Raw genomic sequence first — 4,512 nt, 5'->3', positions numbered from 1 at the left:
TAAAATTGGGTTGAATTCAAAGATGCCTAGCAGGTAGGAAATATGGTTACCTTCTTAGAGCATTTGCAATGCAGGGGGTTTCAAGGGGTTTGTGACTTTTTTCACCGGGTTGGGAGGAAAAAGGTTGTGCAATGCAAGGGTGAAAAAGTCGTGACTTTATTCCCCAGTTCAAAACAAGGTGAAACCTTCCACCGAGATAGTGGCTGACTTGTTAACTTCGGACGGGATGTTGGATTCCGTCTCGTGTGTTTTTAAAAAAAATGGGTTTTTTTTTTGGACGGAATGTTTCATTCTGTCTGCATGATTTTTCGACTTTTTTCAGTTTTTTTTTTTAATTTCAGACGGGATGTTTCATTCCGTTCAGAGCGTTTTTTCGATTTTTAAGTCCAAACGGAATCTAACATCCCGTCCGAGATATTTTATTCACCTTTGCATTGCACAGCTTCACCTTGTTTTTCACCGTTTTAGTGAAAAAGGGGTGAATAAGTGCTAAGGTGGCGGTGAATAAGGGGGGGATTATTTTCACTTGCATTGCAAATGCTCTTACCAATTGAATTTCTTGAATTTTTAGGAAGGTCCTAATTAATAATCTGTTATGTAAGTTCCCTCCTGTCATCTTCTATACACCAAAGGAAATTGGAGGACTGGTATGGTGTCAATGGGTCACATATTGATTCCACAAAGTGACCTCAGATACAGCCAATAGACAGATGTTGGAGTAACCCATTTCCGAAGTGGTATGAGTCATGAAGAGGACCAGCTTATCCCGAATCTCTATCGTTACATACGGTATTTCCGAGCCCCCGATTCACAATTTTATGCATATCTAAAGTTGAAACCTGTATATTAATATTCATATATACTAATATCCCGTCATATTTCTCGACAGCCATGGGAAAGTGAATTTGTAGATTCTCAGCGTGTCTGGGCTGAGTATGCGTTAAAGAGGCAGGAGGCACAATCCCAAAACAAGCGATTAACTCTTGAGGATCTTGAGGTAATATTATTTTCACATGAACTCACATCTGTATAAAATACTAAAAATTGGACATAGTTGCCATCACTGGTTGCAGAGGTGTTGAACTCAGGCTTAGGCGGACGCAAGTCCTTTGTAGTCTTGATAGTGTGCATATGGCTTGAATGTGTGCTTCCATCAGAACTTTGTTGGTTAGCATGGAGCATTTTACAGATGTGAGCACTGCACTTCTAAACAATCAAGAGATATAATAAAGTTGTTGATACTTGAAGCAAGTTCACATAAATATTCACTAACAATATTAAAATAACTAAACTAATTCTAAAAACTATTCCCATTCCCTCTTCATAATTGCCTTGAGATATTCAATCTCTTCTTTTGAGAATATATCTTTTGAAATATGATTTACAATGGGAAACCTGTTGATTTGACTCCTGAACAAGAGGAGGTGGGGAAAAATATAATATATGCTGTCTGTTTATTGAGAAAAAAACTTTCTATTTAAATACTCAGTACACCTATTGATTTGACTCCTGAACAAGAGGAGGTGGGGGAAAATATAATATATGTTGTCTGTTTATTGATAAAAAAACTTTTCTGTTTAAATACTCAGTACATGGTCTTTTTCCAACCTAAATTGTCGTATTAATGCATTCAAATTGTTTTATCTCTCGGTTTAAGTGCATGAGTTGTTCACCTTTGCTAAGTGCAGGTTGCAACAATGTTTGCAGTGATGAAAGATACTGATTATGCTACAAAGCCAAAAATTTTAGAGAATTTCATGACTGATTGGAGAACAGTACTAGGGAAGAATCATATTATAAAGAAACTTGAACTTTGTGATTTCACCCCAATCTATGAATGACATTAAAATGAGGAGAAGAAAAAACAAATGAGTTGTGATTATTATTACATAAAGAAACAGTTGTATATGGATCTTAGCTTATTGTTCAATGTTGTTTTGATTTGACTAACATTCATGACTTTTGCAGGAGAAAAAGCTCATGAAAGAAGAAAAGATGAAGCAAGAAGAGAAGTATATGTGGGCTATTGTTGACGGTGTCAAAGAGAAGGCTACCTTTGACTTTGACGTATATAAGCTCTTAGATATTTATTTAAATGTAACATGAATCTTATGCTGGTAATTGCACTTAATTCTTTCTAATAAAAATAGACCTCAATTTGAGTCATATATAAACTCTGATTAGAAAGAATTAAGATGATGGTGTATATCGAAGTCATGGTTTGGAGAAATTGGGAACGTAGAATGATAAAAAAGCATACACAATTCTCCATAGTTGGTGTTGTTTAGGGGTTGTGCTTTGTTGCATAGTACATAGTCCCCATTATGGATGGCCATGAGCGGCTGATTATGGTTTTCGTTTGTAATAGCATACAAACACCTAGAGTACTTGCATTTTACCAAAAAAAAAGGGTGGGGGTGGTATTTAGTTTTTCTGCTGAAAACGTTTTTTTATATGCATATGTAATTTTAGGTACATGCTAATTTATTCAAGGTTTACATTTTTTTTAATGGATGTGACATTCTCAATCTCAGGTTGGAAACTTTAGAGTTGAACCACCGGGACTGTTCCATGGCCGTGGAGAGCATCCCAGGTTATATACTTTGTTGTTTATAAAATGATTGATTTTTAGAAAAGCATGCGATTAAAAGCTTAGAATGGCTACTAATAGAGTTTATTTTTATCATATTATATGTAGTTTTATTGGTTTTTATGCTTTCAGATAGGAAAACTGAAAAAGCGCATTCGTCCAAGAGATATTACCATCAATATAGGAAAAGGTGCTCCAGTTCCAGAGTGCTCAATACCTGGTGAAAGGTTCCTGAATCCAATTGCATTAAGATTGCACTTATTTTGTGTTTTGAGGTGTGAATGAGGATTTATTCAGTTATCCTTCCAAGGGTTAATTTATTTGGGGTGGCTTGCAGGTGGAAAGAAGTAAAGCATGACAATAATCTTTGTTACATGGTTAGCGTTTTGGAATGACCCTATCAATCTAAAAGAATTCAAGTATGTATTCTTGGCAGCTAGCAGTTCATTAAAAGGCCAAAGTGACAAGGAAAAATATAAGAAGGCTAGGTCACTGAAAGTAAATTCTCAACTCATTTCCATGTATTGTTTTTATGTTTGTTCTTGAGTAATCGCTTTTGTGCATATGTGGTAATAACTATACATTAATCGATATCTGTGCAGGAATACATTGAAAATATAAGAGTAAATTACGCCAAGGATTTCACGAACAAAGATGTTGTGAAGCGGCAAGTAGCAGTTGCTACTTATCTTATTGATAAGTTAGCTCTCAGGGCAGGAAATGAAAAGGTAACTTGTGAATGAATGTGTTTTGGCTTCTTCTGTGATCCATTTTGTTTTGTTATACTTAATTTCTTCTGAGCATTTTCTTATTTTTGAATAATTGATTATTTTCTGATTGGTTTCTTTATAAAGTTACCGCTTAACTTATGGAAACTCTGGATATCAAGTTCAGAAACTAAGGGGAGGAAACTTTAAGACACGTCAGCCCCCTTTTTTCTCTTAGTAGGACACCTTAGCTTTTTCAAGAATTCGACAGTAAAGAAATGAAATACACGCCCTTTTGTACGCATAAAAAAACAAAAAAACAAAAAACTCGAGAAAATCTATTATCCTTATTTCTCTTTTCTCCCTTTGCCCCTCCTCCAAAGTATTAACTCAAGAAACCCTTGATTTCAAATTATAAGAACAACAAAGCGAAATGCCCGATTTTTGCTTTTTCTTTGTATAACACCCCGTCTTTTAATTTATTTTCCTTTATTAATAATAATAATATTATTAATAATAATAATAATAATGAAAATAGATAAAACGGATAGATGATAACTATCAGCTTAGGGATAAAAGTCCCGTGAGTAAGTAGATAAGTTTCAACCCTTGTTTTCGGGGAGGTTTTAAAAAGTAGAAAAAAAAAAGAGTATTCTCACATAGAGTTTTTGAGGGAAAAACACAGCGAGAGTTTTAGAAAAAAAAAAAATGTGAGTTTTCTTAAAGAAGAAAAGGTTTTGAACGAGGAAGATCGTCTTTTCACGCAACAGTCGACTTCGGTCTTTCGGGATTTTTCTCGCTGTTCGATTTATAAACAGTGAGTAGTCTGACGATGTTTATTTTGTTTAATTATTTGTTTCTACTAAGCATATCAGTAATACTGTTTTACATATTTGTGATTTTGTAAACTCTGTAATGGTGTCGACGCTTAGATACAAAACTTTTAAATACAACAGTATGTAAAACTCTTATCAAGCTGAGAAGTTAAACTGGCGATGCCTTGACACCGGTTGTTACTGGCGTCAACCTCAGAACCCAAGACGTCTTATTCTTTGTTATGGTTGACTGGTTGTTTTGTTAGAAGTTTTGATTGTTGGTTAGTTGGTATTTGATTGTTGGTGTTTGATGGTGCGCTGGAGAGTGAAGTTGAAGATTGGGAATAAGGCGTTAATGGAGGTCGAAAATAGAGATCCAGTTTGAGGGAGGAAGTTGGGG

This window comes from Coptis chinensis, chromosome 2 (assembly GCF_015680905.1).
Source record: "Coptis chinensis isolate HL-2020 chromosome 2, ASM1568090v1, whole genome shotgun sequence".
Classification (NCBI taxonomy): Eukaryota; Viridiplantae; Streptophyta; class Magnoliopsida; order Ranunculales; family Ranunculaceae; genus Coptis; species Coptis chinensis.
This window is presented reverse-complemented; position numbering follows the sequence as displayed.